This window comes from Acipenser ruthenus, chromosome 2, assembly GCF_902713425.1.
Source record: "Acipenser ruthenus chromosome 2, fAciRut3.2 maternal haplotype, whole genome shotgun sequence".
Lineage (NCBI taxonomy): Eukaryota > Metazoa > Chordata > Actinopteri > Acipenseriformes > Acipenseridae > Acipenser > Acipenser ruthenus.
In genome coordinates this window covers 60,614,751-60,634,434 of record NC_081190.1, presented here as the reverse complement: position 1 = coordinate 60,634,434, position 19,684 = coordinate 60,614,751, and the positions used below count along the sequence as shown (strand labels likewise).

The 19,684-nt window shown below is 39.3% G+C and overlaps 1 protein-coding gene across 13 annotated transcripts in view; it reads right to left on the bottom strand.

Annotated features, from left to right (window-relative positions):
• The window catches only part of LOC117409047 (sorbin and SH3 domain-containing protein 2-like), a 147,875-nt gene that overhangs the window by 82,957 nt on the left and 45,234 nt on the right, over positions 1 to 19,684 (bottom strand). For 2 of the 13 annotated variants that reach the window (XM_058997940.1, XM_058997928.1), the window contains exons 1-2: positions 17,643 to 18,166; positions 10,621 to 10,761 (exon numbers count right to left, since the gene is read on the bottom strand). The gene's annotated coding sequence lies outside the window, so the exon portion shown is untranslated. Of the gene's footprint in view, positions 1 to 10,620; positions 10,762 to 17,642; positions 18,167 to 19,684 lie in introns of those variants that run through there. The other 11 variants (XM_058997972.1, XM_058997963.1, XM_058998061.1 and 8 more) reach the window with 9 other exon arrangements.

The following is a 19,684-nucleotide window of genomic DNA, read 5'->3' as shown; positions in this document are numbered from 1 at the left end:
AAATACTTGAACAAACACTTTTCCAAAAGGCTAGTCACGTGTTTCAGTGTCGACTGAGAAGCCCCATAACAGACATAAAATTGTTCGGACTGCCTTCAACTTTTCGTCGTGTCAACATGGTACGCCAGGGCCCACACCTGGCAGAATGTATGAAGCTGTCACTCCCTGCCAGACTGGAAAGGAGGTGGATGGAAAGCCTCCAATTCCACAGACTGGTTGACATGAAATGCCGAGATCGTCTTCAGCAAAAAGGCAAGGTTGGTACGGAGCGTAACCTTTGTCCTGGCCTCTGTAAAAATTAAGCAGGCTTTTGCAATGGAGAAAGCCTGCATCTCACTCACCTGCTTTGCGGAGGTGATAGCAAGCAAGAAAGCCACTTTGAGCAATAAATATTCCAGCTCAGCTGAATGCATGGCCTCATGAATGCATTAAGCACCATGTTTAACCTCCAGCGAGGAACAATGTCCTTCATAGGCAGCCGAAGCCGCTGAGCCCCTTTCAGAAATTGCCCTGCTCCTGGGGAGAACGAGTCAACTTTGACATGGCAAGCCAAAATGGCTGCCAGATAGTCCTTTAACGTGGAGAGGGATTACCACTCATCAAAAGGTCCTTCAATAACATCAGTATAACTGCCATGGGACAGGTAGTGGGGTCAAACCCATGAGGCAGGCACCACATCTGAAAGACACCCCATTTGTACCCGTACTGGGAATATGTGGATGCTCCTCTGGCATTTTGTAGGGTGTCAATAACCCTATTGGACAGACCCAGACGGCTCAAATGCAGTCGTTTAGAGGCCAGACCCAGAGCTGCAGGCTCGATGGGGCGGGATGCCATAAAGTCCCCTGTGCCTGACTGAGCAGGTTGCGGCACTTGGGCAGTCTCCATGGCTGGCCACTCAGGAGCTGCATCAGGGCTGAAAACCAGAGCCTGCTGGGACAATAAGGGGCTACTAGAAGCACCTTGGCCCGGTCCTGCCTGATTTTCTCCAGACACAGTTGGAGCATCGCGAGCGGTGGGAAGGCATATAACATTTGCCTCGGCCACTGGTGTGCCAAGGCTTCTACTGCCAGAGGGTCCCCCGTCTCCTATTATGGAGAACTATTATGGAGAACAGCTGTTGTGGTGAGGGCCTGTGACTGTCAGAAAGGGACCTAAGCAAATAGGACTGGTAGGCTACCAAAATACTATTATAATTGATTTCAAAAAGAAAATCCGGGTCCACTGGGGGGGACACGGGAGAGATGCTAGGCTTATCATCAAAGATGGACTGCCTTGTGTCTCCTTCTATAGGTCAGGGCACTTATAAAATTGCAGTGGCCCTCTGGATCAGCGGTAGAAGCTCTGCCAACAGGGACAACTTAACCACAGGGGACGTGCAGTCGGACTCCACGTCTTCAGATTTGGAATGCCAACTCCTGTTCACCCAACTCGTCAGAGGCGAGATGGACAGTATGTCCTCCTGTTGTCAATCTGTGCCCATAGCTTCCTGGGGCCCCCAAGGGGACAGGCAGGACAGGCAGCGACGAGCGTTCCTGCAGTAATTCTGCTAGTTCCTTGGTGGGAAACAGCTGCCCAGAGCTTTTTCATCTGCTCTGAGTCCGTAGATTGTTTGGAATGGTGACTTCCTGCGTGGGCTACTTTCCCGGGTGCGTCGTCTGGTCTCCCTTGGCACAGAGCCATGGGGTGAGGATGCAGCCACCTCTCTAACAGAGGGTGATGGGGAAGAGCGCTGAGCAGGAGTAAGGGATGCAGAGCGCTCTGTCGAGCTGCGGGAGAGACATTTCTCCAGCATGTGCTTACCAGTGCCTCCTTGGCATGCTGTGGTCTTCTCCAGCATGCGCTTACCAGTGCCTCCTTGGTGTGCTGTGGTCCCAGGCAGGAAGAGCATCTGCTGTGCTTGTTCTTAACAGGCAGATTGGCCTTGCATGTGTCGCGGGGATAAAACCCAGGCCTGATGCAAGAAGCAAGCAATGCAGTGTACAGTATACAGATGTACAGGTGCTGCCTCAATCTGCTTATAGACTGCAACCGGGCGGGTCAAGACCCAAATAAGACCGGTTTGGTACCGGGCCGGGGGCTTGAGTACCGGTCGATAGCGGGCTGTGCAGGACCGGGTAGAAACCTGGTTGGGACGGTACAGGGTTGGTTCAGTACCGGTTCGAGGACTTTAGCACGGGTCGGTATGGTACGGTACAGTATTAGGTCAGAACCGGGATGGTACCAGGGCGGTTCGGTACCTGTTCTGTGACTTTAGCACCGGGTCGGTACGGTCTGAACCAGGATGGTACTGGGTTGGTTCGGTTGCTTTAGCACTAGGTCGGTACAGTATGGCACAGGGAAGGTACAGGCACGGTAACAGTGCAGCACCGGTGCGGTAACCTCGGCACCGGTTCGGTACCGGGTAAGGAACAGAGCAGGTCGGTGACCCTGGTACCATACGCTACAGGTCCACTGGTTCGCAGTCACCGTAGGTAGCAATGTACAGGGATGCCCACCTGTACAAGCCACTGGCAAAACCACTCAGTATACATACGAAACTGAGGGAAGTCTGCTTGTTAGTTGGTACTAACAGCCTTCGCAATGATGATGCTAAAAGCAGTCACCAAAACAGCATCAAGACACTGTGAGACTGCAAGCAATCAACACCCGAAGCACGTATCTTAATCCTGTGCAGTGCTGCTGAGCTGCAGTCAGCTGCTCTCACTGTACGTGTGCAAAGCACCATGTTGCAGATCGGCCTGCACGTAGTCTCTGTAAAAGAAACAGAAAACATAAGAGAAGCTTCTAAAATAATAGTACAGTAAATATTGTCTCGTAATAAAACTAAGCCGCAATCTTCATACAGGGCACAAGGCTGCAGTGGTAGGTAACAAAAAACAGGCTGTAGCGCACAAATTACACGTAATTTGTGAAAAGTATTACAGTGGTTATTTTAATATCACATACATTCAGTGTAAAACACAATAAATGCCAAATATATAGCAGATAGAGGTACAAGTAGTTATCTGAACAAGACTCCTCTGTCAGGTCAGTCTTGAAAGGAGAAATGGCGCTGAGATCTGTGACCGCAGTGTTTTTGTGCCCTCAGGGGCGGGCCATGACTGCATCACAGGCTCTGCGAGCAGCTTTGATATATCTTATTCAGGTTTCGGTGTCTTTAGGAGGTAAATAACCATAAGGTAAGGTTACATTTCGTACTTAAAAGGGAGCTTAATACCTCTTTAAAGATATCAGCGGAGCAATACTCTTGAAGGCCACAAGCATTTACAGAATTTTAACTTCTGAATTCTGTCTAAAGCATGATTCGCACAGGACCAAAAACCACAGGCAGAGGACGTCTAGTAATCTCCCAGACGTGGATTAGTTTTCATCAACGAAAGTCAGTAAATTAAAAATGTAATGTAATGTTGTGGCCAGAGAAGGCACTTTTGTTCATGATTTGTAAACAATGAACCAGATTTAAATAATTAATTTCATTGTACCTTCTTTTCCAAAGGCTAGAATAGCAATTAAAAGCATTTTTTTGGCAATTATGTTTTCTATTTTTGTCTGTCCACATTTTGGCTATGCTAAATCGTTGTGTTACTGTGAACTGTAGAATCTCAGGACAGATCGTACCAATTTTAATATTATATTATATGGTTTATTGTGAAGGCTGATATTGCTTTGTGGTGAATACCCCGCAAATGGTACAGTGGCTCTCAAAAGTATTCACCCCCCTTGGACTTTTCCACATTTTATTGTGTTACAACATGGAATCAAAATTGATTTAATTAGGAGTTTTTGCCACTGATCAACACAAAAAAGTCCATAATGTCAAAGTGAAAAATAAAATCTACAAATTGTTCTAAATTTATTACAAATACAAAACAGAAAATAATTGATTGCATAAGTATTCACCCCCTTGAGTAAATATTTGGTAGAGGCACCTTTGGCAGCAATTACAGCCATGAGTCTATTTGGATAAGTCTTTACCAGCTTTGCACATCTGGACACTGCAATTTTTGCCCATTATTCTTTGCAAAATTGCTCAAGCTCCGTCAAGTTGGATGGGGACCTTTGGTGAACAGCAATTTTCAACTCTTTCCACATATTCTCAATTGGATTGAGGTCCGGGCTTTGGCTGGGCCACTCCAGGACATTGACCTTTTTGTTTTTAAGCCACTCCAGTGTGGCTTTGGCTGTATGTTTGGGGTCATTGTCCTGCTGGAAGATGAATCTTCTCCCAAGTCCCAGGTCTCTTGCAGACTTCAGCAGGTTTTCCTTCAGGATTTCTCTGTACTTTTCTGCATCCATTTTGTCCTCTATCTTCACAAGCTTTCCAGGCCCTGACGCAGAGAAGTATCCCCATAGCATGATGCTGCCACCACCATGCTTCACGGTAGGGATGGTGTTCTCAGGATGATGTGCGGTGCTAGGCTTGCGCCAAACATAGCGCTTAGCGTTGAGGCCAAAAAGCTCTATTTTGGTCTCATCAGACCATAGAATCTTCTTCCACTTGGTCTCAGAGTCACCCACATGCCTTCTGACAAACTCTAGTCGAGATTTGATGAGTTTTTTTCAACAATGGCTTTCTTTTTGCCACTCTCCCATAAAGGCCAGTTTTGTGAAGCACCCAGGCTATTGTTGCCGTATGCACAGTGTCTCCCAGCTCAGCCGTGGAAGACTGTAACTCCTTTAGAGTTGTCATAGGCCCCTTGGTGGCCTCCCTGACTAGTGCCCTTCTCGCCCGGATACTCCGTTTTTGAGGACGGCCTTTTCTAGACAGATTCACAGTTGTGCCATATTCTCTCCATTTCTTAATAATGGACTTTACTGTGCTCCGGGGGATATTCAATGCCTTGGAAATGTTCTTATATCATACCCGATTGGTGCTTTTAAAGAACCTTATTCCGGATTTGCTTTGAATATTCCTTCGTCTTCATGATGTAGTTTTTGTTAGGAAATGTACTAACCAACTGTGGGACCTCCCAGAGACAGGTGTATTTAACCTGAAATCATGTGAAACACCTTAATTGCACACAGGTGGACTCCATTCAACTAATTATGTGACTTCTAAAGACAATTGGTTGCACCAGAGCTTATTTAGGTGTGTCATAGCAAAGGGGGTGAATACTTATGCAATCAATTATTTTCTGTTTTATATTTGTAATTAATTTAGAATAATTTGTAGATTTTATTTTTCACTTTTACATTATGGACTTTTTTTGTGTTGATCAGTGGCAAAAACTCCTAATTAAATCCATTTTGATTCCATGTTGTAACACAATAAAATGTGGAAAAGTCCAAGGGGGGTGAATACTTTTGAGAGCCACTGTATATCAATTCTAACATAACAATGATACGATCGATTTGCACGGGTGTAAAAAGACACAGGATGCCTGAGTATGAAATTTTACAGAAGGTCCCGATGTCCTATAAAATAATCAGAGGACCTCTGAGAAAATTATCACTAAAGGACTACATTTCACAGAACCAAAACCATCTGCTTAAGTGGCGGTTTTTAGTCCCATGCAAATCGGGCTTATCACTACTCTCCCTTCATTTCCAGTGTCCATATGTGGCGGGGTGCCCCCTCCCCTGTGCGTATTTTGTGTTATATGTTGCATGTGGCGTGTTATTGTTGGTGCAGGTATTGGTACACAGAGTGTGGGTTCTGTAGCACAGGCAATGTAAAGTGTATAATTGTATTTAGGCACAGGGATTCCACAATCACTTCACCTGCAGATTAAAATGGGTATTAGTATGGAAGCACAGGGAGCACAATTAGTTCATGTGCAGATGTACCGAGATTCCAGTTGAATGACTGATTAGCAATCAAGTCTCGGTACTGCTGCATAAAAGGATGAGTGCTTCACACACACAGGGTTGTGTGTTCGAGAGTGGAGAACGGGTATGGAGAGGAGAGAATTAATTACGAATAAAATAAATAAACCAGCACGATACTTTTAAACCAGCACAATACTTGTTTGTTCGTCCGCTGTTTGTTTGGTGTTAATCCGTTTTGTTTGTCTATTTTGGCTCAAAGTGCAGTGTGCTGTTTTGTTCAACTGTTTTATTTTCTGTGTATTATTAAAACGTGCAAGCAAGCGCATTCACATTTCACTCGCAGTGCTGTGTGTGTTTCTTCCGGGTCTGACATCACCCCTACAGCCAGCCTCTTCACACCATATCATGCATATTCTTTAACTTTATATACTGTTGTGCTTTTTTTTCATTAATGAATGAAGTGATCAAATATACAGTTCTGTCAGATATCTGAGTTCCTTAGTTTCATTAGGATCAGACACCTTACACAACATCTGTTTTACTGTTTATCTGTTTTCAGAGCTTGGAAGTGTTAGGGTTATGTAGTAATGCTAAGAATATTATCCTTATTGCCCAATGCTATACTGATGGAGTTATTCACAAACATCTACACGCACACTCCTTCCCTTATTATTATTATTATTATTTGTTTATTTAGCAGACGCCTTTATCCAAGGCGACTTACAGAGCGTGTGAACTATGCATCAGCTGCAGAGTCACTTACAACAATGTCTCACCCGAAAGATGGACCACATGGTTAAGTGACATTTAAATGAGAATATTCTTGCAATCGCGGTCACTAGTTTTTATATAATCATTTGTTTGTTTAGCAGAAGCCTTTATCCAAGGTGACTTACAGAGACTAAGGTGTGTGAACTATGCATCAGCTGCAGAGTCACTTGCAAATACATCTCACCCGAAAGACAGAGCACAAGGAGGTTAAGTGACTTGCTCAGGATCACACAATGAGTCAGTGGCTGAGGTGGGATTTGAAACGGGGACCTCCTGGTTACAAGCACTTTTCTTTAACCACTGGACCACACAGCCTCCTATGCAAGGCCATGTGCAATTAGCATGCTATGTGGAAACTTTCACATGGTTAAGCCTAATGAGCCGAAATTGCATCTGCATGCCCCTTTTTAAAAAAAGATGCCCGGCAATTGTTACCGAAGTTCAATTTGAGGTTAAACATGAATACAGAGAAAGGTCAACAGTTCAAATGAAGTTTAAGAACCAACCCTTCCTTCTTCTCATTGTAGGTTTTAAGGTGCACAAAAAAAGTTTCTTAAATTGCCTTAAAAAAATAAAAATAACAGTAGCCTTATTTTTTCACTTACATTTTGCAGTTTTATGTTAAGCTGATTCAATTCTATTTTTATCACACTGAGGCCACACAGTATGCTGTTCTTTGCTGATCCTTTACTTATCCTTTAGCCTCTGCAAAAAACAGCTTGTGTAGAATACATGTACCTCAGGTTGAATTCCTGAGGGAAAACAGTACCATTTAAAGAAGTACAGTAAACATGTTAATGTGTATAATTTCAACCCTGTGCCAATCAATGTACAATATAGAAGAATTGTTGTAATCACAAAGAAAAAACTAAACAAAACAGTAAACCCCAGTAAATCACAGTAAATTCATTGTAAGTATTTTTGGAAAAACAGAACAATTCTAAATTACAATGCAAATGTACCAAAGTAAATTTTGCATAGGGTATCCTTGAGATACACACAATGTATATGGTCAATGCAGGCAAAATGCAAAACTGTCATATACCAAAAAGAGCTAAGGTACTTTGTTAATTCATAATTTTTACTGTGGATTTGTATCTACAGTGTAGTGTATGGTTGAATATCCCTGAGATTGTGTCATAACATACTTACATGACATATTCCATAACAAGTACCTCTTAAGCATACCGGTACATTATTATTATTATTATTTATTTCTTAGCAGACACCCTTATCCAGGGCAACTTAAAATTATTACAAGCTATCACATTATTTTGACATACAATTACATTATTTTTTTACATAATTACTCATTTATACAGTTGGATTTTCACTGGAGCAATCTAGGTAAAGTACCTTGCTCAAGGGTACAGCAGCAGTGTCCCCCACCTGGGATTGAACCCACAACCCTTCGGTCAAGAGTCCAGAGCCCTAACCACTACGCCACACTGCACTACATTAAGCAATATACGCCAACCAAAGAATGCAGGTTTATACAAAGACACATCCGTTTTGTTTCCCTCTGAGCATAGCATTTTAAGACTTAAATCTGTTTCAGTAACCTGATAATCCTCATGTGTAAAGTGCTTTCCTTTCTGGGAGAATTAGCATTTTGTTTTATATGTGACCAAGCAAAGGGATTGCAAAAAATATTCGTAAATCAATTTTCAGGTCAGAACAAGTTACACCAGCCTTGCTTAGTATAAATCACAATAAAACAAATCAGGATATTTACCTGAACTGAAGGATTAATTACATGTGGGTATCGAGCTTGTTCTGACTCATTTAGACATTGAGATATCAAATGAGCATAAAATCAATTACCAATTCAGCTAATATATTGTATCTAGAGGCAATATGTTTCTGTTTGCTTTATCTTGTTTCTTTAGATACAGTACAGTTATTGAATGTCACTGTGATCTCAACTCACCAAATTCATTTAACAGGACTCTGAAAATTGCTCTATAAAAGGTTAATTTTAAATGTTCTCAAAATGTATGCTGATTTGGCAGTAAGACACAGCAATACAAAATAAAAAAACTCACATAACAAACTAAATGTCAGAAAATTATTTTGTGTTATGAAGTTATCAATTTGGGTAAAAACATAATCTAAAAGTCCAGAAATGAATAGTTTGTGATACCGCAGCAGGTAATAAATATGTCAGTTTCTCAGTGGTACGTAGAGCACTCAGGTCTCCACTGCAGAAGGCTGCAGAATCATATCTGTTTATTTAATACCTCAAGCCACCTTAATGTTAAGCGGTTAACATTACATTCCCCACATGTCAATGCCCCTTTATACTCAGCAAATGTTAGATTTAACATTAACAGCCTATAAAAGATACACCAAATTCTCCAGGAATGTTCTGTGTAAACAAAGCTGCAGAGATTTATGTTGTTTCTACAAAAAATGTACTATCTCATTCACAGCAAACACAAAGATGTACTGTTAAAGTAGAAAGAAAAACCTGCACACAGTGTTACTGTTTGTGGCTCGGGCGACACAGGGGTGTATGAAAGGACAAGGTTAAATTCCACACGTGACCTCTGGGATCTTATGTGCAAAATACAATAAAACAATGGGAACCAGGAAGCTGAGATAATAACGGTGACGTATGCTGGTTTTATATCCAGTATTCAGAGTATTCAATGGGCTAAAATCATTTACTCATTATTCTGCTACTGTTTTTTTTTGTTTGTTTGTTTTTTGCCAGGGTAATCAGTGTGGGAATTCAGGGCCAGTAATCCTGAACCATGTCTAAACTAATTAATTTGTTATTTTTAATGTAAAACAAAGAAATGCAATGAAGTACACAAATCGATAATGTCTTCATCAGTGACATACAACAGTAATAGCTTCAGATAGTTTTACCTGGCCTATGAATTACTGAAATCCAAGGACAGTGGTCAAACAGCTTTAGATGTTTGTATTGGGAATAGTGTGTAAACAACATTTATCAAGAAAGGTACAGCAGAAGATAGACTAAAGACAGAACATGTTAAGGGAACACACTGTTTACAGTATTCTATCTAGACCCAATGGGAATTTCTCATATTAAAATAGTATACAAGCTTGCCAATTCTTTCTTCTGATCAGCTGATATTCACTATCTCTGTGGTTATGGATTACCCATCAGTAACTGTTTTACCCCTTTCATATTGCCCGTATTCAGATTCCAGCATGCCAAGTTTTAAAACTTAAGACCTGATGCAAGTGGTTGTACAGTAGGTTGAAAGCCATGTGCAGTTATATTTGGTTTAAAATTGTAAAAGCATGGTGAAGTGAAGTGTTTACCAAGTATTGACAGGTACAGTCAATCTCAAAGAAGTTATGGTAACCCATGGTAAAAAAAACAGCAACATACTACAGCAAAGTAAACAGCGTGACAAACTGCAAATCTTCAATGTTGACTTAAAAGTGAAACCATTCATAACAATTGACCCAAACAACTGTTAGAAATATTTACATGTCTGCAACTAATACAAAATTGTGATACCAAGATTGAATAATGTTCCATGGAGCCAGTTGTTTATACTGTTATCAAGGGATTACAGTAATATAAATAAACATGCATTAATGTGTTATTTAAAGTTTCATAAAATATATATATGATTTGTACTGTATACTGAATGCTCAGTTCTACTGTGGATAATAGGTTAAACAGCTGCCAAAAGCATTATAAAAATTATTAATCACAGAAAAAATATTAGTACCTCATGATTTAGTGACTTAAAATTTTTAAAAAAACCCTCTGTTTTATTATTATTAATGTCAGTAATCAAGACATTCTTTGCTTGTACAGTCTACTTATTTTACTTGAAGTTGGGTTGCAACCACCAAAATAATATAGTAAACATATAGAAAAATAAATACATTGTACATTTAAACTATAGGTAGATAGTTTCAGGTTTGTTAGTGTCTATTGACAAATGTTATTGTAGGAGCTAATTCACATTATTAGAAATCTACAGCTGTTGTTAACTGTTAGTTCTTAGTCCAGTTTAAGTATTACTGTACAGTATTTGCTAAACAACACCAAAATAACAAGAACCAGAAAAAGCATAAATGTCTTACCGGAGAAAACGGTCAGGAAGGCAAATTTAACCGACAGAAGGTGGGCATCTGTTATTTTGTAGATCCAACTCTTTCCTTATTCTTTTGTCAAAATGTTTTGAAATGTTTTTCAGAATTTTTATCCAAGCCCGATTCCAACCTCTGCTGGCAAAGAAAGAACATTAGATATTCAGCTCCGGCTCCTGTTGTAGTGCTGTTTGAGCAATTTTCAGATGTAGATCCGTATGTCTAGGGGCTGGAAAGTCACTCAAGAGCTCAGAAGAGAAGTGACAACACATACTGTTCACAGAACTTTGTGTGAAGTATGTGAACATTTCAAATATGTGACTACTAGCAAGCAGTTTGTAACGTTAAAGTCACTAGAAACCATTAAAGATAACTGGTAGCACATTATAAACGTGTTTTGATTTTAGTCAGCTAAATGTTGAATCTGAAAGGTTAGCAAACATTCCCTGCTTTCTTCCTCATAAGAGCACTTTTCCCCATGAATGAAAAATGAACTTGCTCTGGTTAAAATAATGTAGCTTCTACTCAACCAAGGTTACTTTATGTAGGGCAGTGATATCTTAGTCAGCACAATTTCTTAACCAAAGCTTCGATCTGGAAAACACAGAAGTGTGTTGGAAGAAAGTATAGACAGTTTAGAACAGAATTCAAAACCTAGTAATTTTATTAAATTGGAAAAATCTTTATGGCTTTTTTGAAACTGCCAGAAATATGTCCCAAACTGTTCCTTTTTTTAAAACTAGAAATGTGTTTGTTATGTTTAAATGTTGAGGATATAGATCAATAAAATAAGAGGCATACACCCATGAACAGAATACAATACACAAGTATAAATATATATATGAATATTCAGTATATGAAAGCTGTGGCCAGTCGTGGTCCTGGAGAGCTGCAGGGTCTTCTGGTTTTCGTTCTACCCGAGTTCTCAATTACTTAATTGAACCAATTGTTTTCTTAATTGGTCAACACTAACATGCATCCTAGGTCTTTGGCCATTGATGATTTAAAGACCCAGAAAACCTGCAGGACTGTGGCTCTCCAGGACCAGGATTGTCCACCCCTGGTGTGTGACATTGTGACAGTCCAAATTAAACAGGGGACCCTAGTGCACAACTTGTTTTGTAAATGGCTCTAAAACCTCCAGGTTTTGTTTTATTGTACTTCAAATATGGAACACTTAATACCTTCATTGAATTTTATGGATTTATTTCATTTAAACTACAGGAAGCAAGATTATGCTCTGGTTTTATTCAGACTGAGACCAATAAATGCAATGCCTGTACAGTATATTACGATACACACTAGTGTAGATAATTGGGCATGCAACTGAAGTCATGTTAAAAACACACATTCTTTGATATTGTTTTGTTTTTATGAACAAATATTTGTCTAAATTACATGTAAAAACACGTATTAGATTTTGAAAACGACAGTGTGAACGTTTGACTTCCACAATGAGATTGTATCACCTGCAATGACCCAGATACTCTACACTGTGGGCTCTCCCTTTAAGAATAAAAATAATCATGTCTGTGTCTGGGTGAGTCAATCTAAACTGAATGGTTCAATAATCAGCCAAACAAGGAACAAATAATGTGCTACTTTTCTTCCACCAAAAAACTATTTTTACGAAGAGGGCACATTCCCCAACAGTTCCTCAGCAGGAGGTAGAGACCTACCACATTATCTTATAGACTTGGTTTCAATATCCAATACTTTCTGTTATATTAACTGTTAGCTAGGATATTATCTCATTAACTTGTGGGCTAAATCATAAATAACAAGTTAGAAAAAGTAATGACCCTAGAAACACTAGTAACGATACCAAGAATGTATCTGTAGCCGAAGAAGAGTGCTGATTATTTTATTTTTTATGTTTTATATTGTAGACCCCACCTCGCTCACACATAAGAATTACAAATAGTCACTCTATATATTTAGTATATACTATACAGTATATATGTTATTGGCAAATCTTATGATTTACTGGTAAATGTCGACATTTACCAAGCAAAATGGTAAATGTCAGAAATAAACATGGTAACACTTTTTTTTTATTTTGAACATGTAATGGTAAATCTCAAGAATAAACAAGTGCCTTTATATTGTTGTGCACTGTTGTCTGACTTCCTTCTCCAGTTTTCCGTGGAGGAAGTATGGCTGCAGACAAGTGGAAACACATGGAAAAAGTGATCATGGTGTTGAGTCATTGTATATGTGAAGACACATGAATATTGGGAATTAGAGGTTATTTTCAGAAAATTACCAGCAGACAAAAATACAAAACTGCATAATCTGTAAATGCAGTATTTTGCTGGGAGAAGGATGAATCAGATATTGATACCAAGAGAACAACATATTTTATATAGAGCTTCTATATAGCCTATTTTCCTGCAAAATGTGTTGTTTTTGTGTCTGTACAGTTTAAAATAATCAATAAATATAACTGGGAAAAAAAATGCATTTAAGGCTTGTATTGTGCATTCATCTTTTATAATGTACCCGAGGTTCCATTGCTTAAAAAAGTCAAAATACTAGTGTGGTGGGGCACATATAGATATTTTTATTGTCTAGAAAAACTGGGAAGGCATCTGCCACTATGTACATTTTCACTGCTCTTCAGTTTGGGGTTTTGCTGCCTCTTTACACTATTTTCTTTTTATTTCAGGTCCCCCAAACAAACTTTAGTCACAAATACAAAGCAGAAGTGAATGGGCAAACAAGAGGGTCAGCATTAGCAATTACGACATTTTAACAGGAATAAAAACCTATGAAATATCATTTTTAATGTAATATTATCTATAAGGGAGTTCATCTTTAATATTTTGCTCAAAGATTGTAAGACAACACTTCTCTACAGTGTGCATTGCAGTAAGCACTTTGCAATCCTCACATGGTTCTGGATTGAATTTCACAAGGGCTAATTTTGTCACCAAAATTAAGAAGAAAAAAATTATCAAAGCTAAATTACATCTAGTTACAGAAATAGGTCTTGTTCTTTTTAATCTCTGGCCCAAGCCCCAAAGGCAAGGCTGTTTATAGAACAACTTCTTTGCTGTCTTCTAAAGCTTCAGCTCTATCCAATACCAGGATATAAATGTGCTGCATGCATAGGCATTTGTCTAAAAGATGTCAACGGAGGATTTGCACTTACTTTGCTGGTGTGGCTAAGTAAGCTGATATATTTTACAGTGAAATATTCAGACTGAACTTCATAACTTCTAGAAGTAAAATGTAGGCACCATTGAAAAGATTGTATAACAGCACTGTCGCAGGGTAGTCTTTGCTGTATTTGCTTCAACTAGGGCAGGTGGCATTAGGTGACAGGGTTGCTAGAGAGTTGTTACTGAATTATCACACTGGAAACTTTCTATTTCACTTCGACCATATGGCAAGCCCTTCTCATTAGCAAAAGAAATCAACGATTAAAATCCCCAAGACGACCAATATAAATACGTGTCAAGCAATCACTCTACATCAGTGTTGCACAACTCAGGTCATGGAGGGCCGGTGTCCCTCCTGTTTTTGTTCTAACCATACCCTAAATTAGTTAATTGGACCAATTAAGCTTCTAATAAGGTCCAATAAAATGCAGTTGGAATAAAAAACCTGCAGGACACCCTCCAGGACCGAGTTGTGCACCACTGGTTTACACAGACTAGAGGTAAAGAGTAATTTAATAGCTTCCTACTATGACCATACAACTTGAGACTTGCTCCATGTAACAATATTGCTGTTAATTGCCCACTGCCTATTTCAAACAATAATTATTTATTTCATTATTTATTTCTTAGCAGACGCCCTTATCCAGGGCGACTTACAATTGTTACAAGATATCACATTATACATTATTTCACATTATACAGATATCACATTATTTTTACATACAATTACCCATTTATACAGTTGGGTTTTTACTGGAGGAATCTAGGTAAAGTACCTTGCTCAAGGGTACAACAACAGTGTCCCCCACTGGGGACTGAACCCACAACCCTCCGGTCAAGAGTCCAGAGCCCTAACCACTACTCCACACAATGTTGTGGTGGGTTGCACAAGTGCAAATACATACACTTTACAGTCTGTCTGTAACCTGCTTAGTTATTTTAAATGTGGTTCAAATATGGGCAGCAGTGTGGAGTAGTGGTTAGGGCTCTGGACTCTTGACCAGCAGGTCGTTGGTTCAATCCCAGGTGGGGGACACTGCTACTGTACCCTTGAGCAAGGTAATTTGCTGCAGGTTTTCTTATGTAAAAATAATGTCATGTCTTGTAACAATTGTAAGTCGCCCTGGATGAGCTACTTATGTCTGTCTTAGGACATGGCAGTTTGTATTAGCACATGGCTAATTTAAATACCATGCATAACTAATACATAAATAGGTACCCACTTTTTCTTTTTTCTTTTTTTTACCTTTGAAGTATCTGATTTTGTTTATGTTTTGTTTGTTTGTTTAATGTTTCACTACAGTTGTGGCTTTCATTGCAGTGATGTAAGGTTCTCATTGTACACTACAGTATATTACCCTCAACCCAGGAAATAACTATCCCAGTTGAACCAGTGAAAAACAAAGCTTTTTAGGGGGTTGTAAGTTAGACCTGTCAATTACAGATGCAAATAAGGGGTGATGTAATGCAAGAAGGTAAATGGTGACAGCTCTGGCACTTAAAGCATTTCGACTGTCACATCTTTTGACTTCCTGTAGACCAGTCATGTAGACTCATTCACATGAATTCCTCAGTACTCCTTTCATTCAGGGTTCGTTTTCAGAAACGTAGGCCTATATCATGTAACGTGATCACTGATGCAACATAATACTGAGCCTCCAAACTACCTTTGAATTAAAGCAGTGAAAGAGTTCTCCGATCACTGCACTTTTTTACAACCTGATTTGGGTAGCTTGAGCTTTTAAATGAAGGTCAAGGTGAACACAACTAGAATTTATTTGTGGGGCCTTTCATTCTTTCAGTTAAATGAAAGCATTGAATTCAGACCCTTTTTGACCTATCACAGCTTTGTAGAGCTAAGAAAAAACATGCAAACCATTTGACTGCACCTGCTCCATGCCAGTTACTAAGCAAAGAACACAGGATATTAGACATGGTATTAGACAATTGCAACAAATTGATTTTTTTGGTCTGACATTGCATGGAACATAAATATCTATGAAACAATCAATAAATAATACACAAAATGACACAGTTTTTCTATCATTCACTCAAAGATGATCTGTAGGCTATACATTTATTTTACAATCTTAGTTACATTATACAGCGTAATATACGCACATGCAGTATATATTGATGAAGCAAAAATGTAAAAACCCCACGATATCGCAATATGGAAATTATTATTGATGCCGAACAATATCCATGTTATATCTACATATTGATACTGGTGCCCATCACAAGTTTTAAGACATTTTCTATTGATCGATTAATCACCCGCTTTATGATCAATCTTTGCTAGTGATAACAAATTGTATTGCAAGACAATTACAAGTAATACAAAGTATTAACATAATGCTGTTTAATGCAAATGTTTCATTATGTCAGCCAATGTTTAATATACATATATTTCCTTCCTGTAGTTTGACAGATTGAAAATATTTATAACTAAGATGATAGATGTGACTAAAGGAAAGCACCGATGAGACCATTATTGTTATCTGTAAGAATAGTACCTTGAGCAAGGTACTTTACCTAGATTGCTCCAGTAAAAATCCAACTGTATAAATGGGTAATTGTATGTAAAAATAATGTATAAAAAAATAATGTAATTGTATGTAAAAACAATTTGATATCTTACATAATTATAATAATGTGATATCTTAACAATTGTAAGTCGCCCTGGATAAGGGCATCTGCTAAGAAATAAATAATTATAATATAGGCAGACCACAAGATGTGTGCATTCGGTGTACAGGTATTGTATTTTCAGCAACTAAATATGTATTAATAATAATAATCATCTTCATAATAATAAGGATGGCTACAGATAATACAAATTCAAAAAATGTTTCAGATGTGTTTATTAATTTGTTAGTTCCTTCGTTCACTTGTTAGTTCTGCCTACCTTGTGCATTTTAGAGGGGCACTTAAAAACACCATTACTTTTCTCAGACTACAGAATTGGATTAAGATTTTGGATTAAGAATTAAAATGTTTTTTTTTTCTTTTTACCCCTAGATAAAGAAACATACAACCGTATCCATTTCTGTTACTGTTTTGCTTCGTTGTTACATTCTCACATGCAGGTGCTTTGGAATTTATGTGACCTTGCTTTTTAACCCACATCTCCCGATTATAATCTACACCTACTAGCATCTCTACCACTACAGACTGTATCCATAATCCTAGCACGTTGGATTGAACTATTAGAATACATGTATCCTAATTCAATGCATTTTAGAAAACACGGTGCAATGGCAAATTATCGATTTTGAAGAGCGTTCATAAAGGTTATTCGTTATTAAATTAATGCAAAGAGAACCAGTAATCAAGTTAAATAAACCACCTCACACAACGGTGTTTTGTAATTTGCGAGAGGAACCCGTTCTGCATGCAACAATTCAGTCAAGTCTAAATGTTTTTGACAAAACTGTCAGATTGCAATGTCTATCCTCAGACCATAAAGACCGTAATTTTATACTACATAATGACGAACCTGGATGAATTAAATCAACTATCAGAATACACAAACTTTACATGCTTTCAATACAGTTTTAAAACGAAATACTTTAAAGGCTTAGCGTGTTACACTTAAACAAAGGTATTATGAATATTGTTGTGATAGCCAACGTTACACACCAAAGATATCCCGCATTGTGTTCTCGACCATGCATTTGAAACATTACTCATGCATTACCAATTTATAAAATCTAATAAAATATCTCAGAATTTTCTATACTATTATTACACCTGCCAAACATCAACGCGTTAAAGGTATTTTTAGAAGACAAACAAAACTCGGGGGGAAAAAAATGCTCATTTTGACACCAGAGCGTAGTTACCGCTTACCTAAATCCGACATACAGAAGGGGGTCCACAGAGAAACCTCTATTTATTGTGAGTCCACAGAAGATGTCAAATACCCAGTGTGCGCTGGCTTGACCATGCAAATCTGTGACAGCGAGTAGCAGTCCACCATACACAGCGGAGTCCAAGTGAAATCAAACACCTGCTTCTTTCACAGTGGCGTCAGTCCAAATAAAGCAGCGGCAGTACACATGAACATTGTCAGCACAGGGCAACACCCTTCTTTTGGGTCACTTGCTCTCACTTGAGTTCGTAAACTGTTGAGATAGCATTGCGGTAAAACATTCTCTTTACGAGACAAAACCATAACCTTTAGAGGAGGGTAGCCTGTGCAGCATTACATTATTCTGCATTGTACATATTGAGTTCAGTCCAGGGAACAGTTAGTTATAGTCACCAGTTTGTCAATATGGCAATTTGATGGCATTCTCACAGTAACATCCACTAACTTGCATCTCTCTCTCTCTCGTTTCCAGTGCATGGGTTATTTTATTCCCGGATAAAGCAGAGAGAGCATAATGCCATTCTGTGCTCCCATAAGCAAAATGTCTGGTCTTTTCAGCAGTGCTGCAGAGAGATTGGTCTACCCCTGATTTTTTGTAGTCATGGAAACATCCAACAGTTCAGTTTGTGCAGCAAGCATGGCTGATCGTGCAGCTCGCCAAAAGAACAGCGAAGAAATTTGGTTTTACCGTTTTAAGTCTTTCGATCATGCAAACTCCAAAATGTAGCTGTATTTGAAAATTATGTTACATTAAATGTATTGGTTAATGAATAATAATAACAATAATGATAAATAATAAAAACTGCAAGAACTTTATTTATTTAAACACGGTGTTTTGGTATACACATTTATTTACGTGTGTTAATATCTTGCGTTACTAATTACAACGGAGAATCATGTGCAATGCACATCATAATGGTACAGGGAAACAGAACAAAACAAAGAATGGATACATAAATATATCACTTCTGTATGAATTGGGCGTATGATATGCCAATTCACATGAACGTGCACTCAAATCCTAATTTAAAAGAAAAAAAAGTTACAGGTGTGGTGTTATTTTGCGGTACACGTTAAAACGTGGTACGCCATGTACTGCGCTTGCCCTGGCATGCACAAATGAATATTAGCTTAGAAAACTAGGAAACACCCATCTGAATGGGTTAGGATGTACTGATTCTGGGCCTTAAAGTTCCCCTTCAATTTGAAGACGACCACCAACCAATACTTTTGGGATATGGCTGCCTTAGGTAGGTATTTGCTGAGTATTTTATGTCAGAGCTGCCGATAGGCCACTCCGTGGAGTGACATCCTCGGTCTCGCCTGCCGAGGGAATAAATAGTCACTCCACGGTGCTCACTTCCTCTTTTGCCTCTCACCTATGGTAAGGTATGCTTCTGTGTCACACTAAGTGTGTTTTTGAAAGAGCTCCTCTGAGTCGTCTGCAATACCCTTGCATTCGTACTGAGAGCCGGTTTGCCACTCTCATGGAATCAGCGGCTCCATTTTGAGTGTATTTTTCTTTCTTCTTCATGGCCTACTTCACTTGTGTCGCAGGCCGTTTTTTCTACGGCTATCCGTCGTATGAGTGTGACTGCCTGTGCAGTATTGGTGTGTGTGTGTGTTGTCTTTCAACCTACACCTTCAGGGAGAACACCGTTCCTCTGCCGGCGCTCGGCTTGCCACCCCCGCCGTTGAGTGACTCTGCCGGCTGTTGTTCACGCAGCTTGGGCAAAATAAACAACAGTCAGATAGGTCATGTTGTGTTCTAGGAAGCTGGGCTGTGTTCTAGCCTGCTCCGCTGTCGAGTAGACCTCGCCAGCTGTCTCGGCCTACCCACCTTCAAAAAATAACAGTGTGTTCTCCCTTCTTTTTTTTCACTAACTGAGCTCTCACCCGCCGTGGCTTCGGCCTGTGTGTCTCCCTGGTAGATGCTGCACGCTGATCAGGTGACTGACTACATGCGGTTAGGGTAGGCACTGCTGCATTAGCTGCCCCACGGTGCTTCGGTACCTCGGTG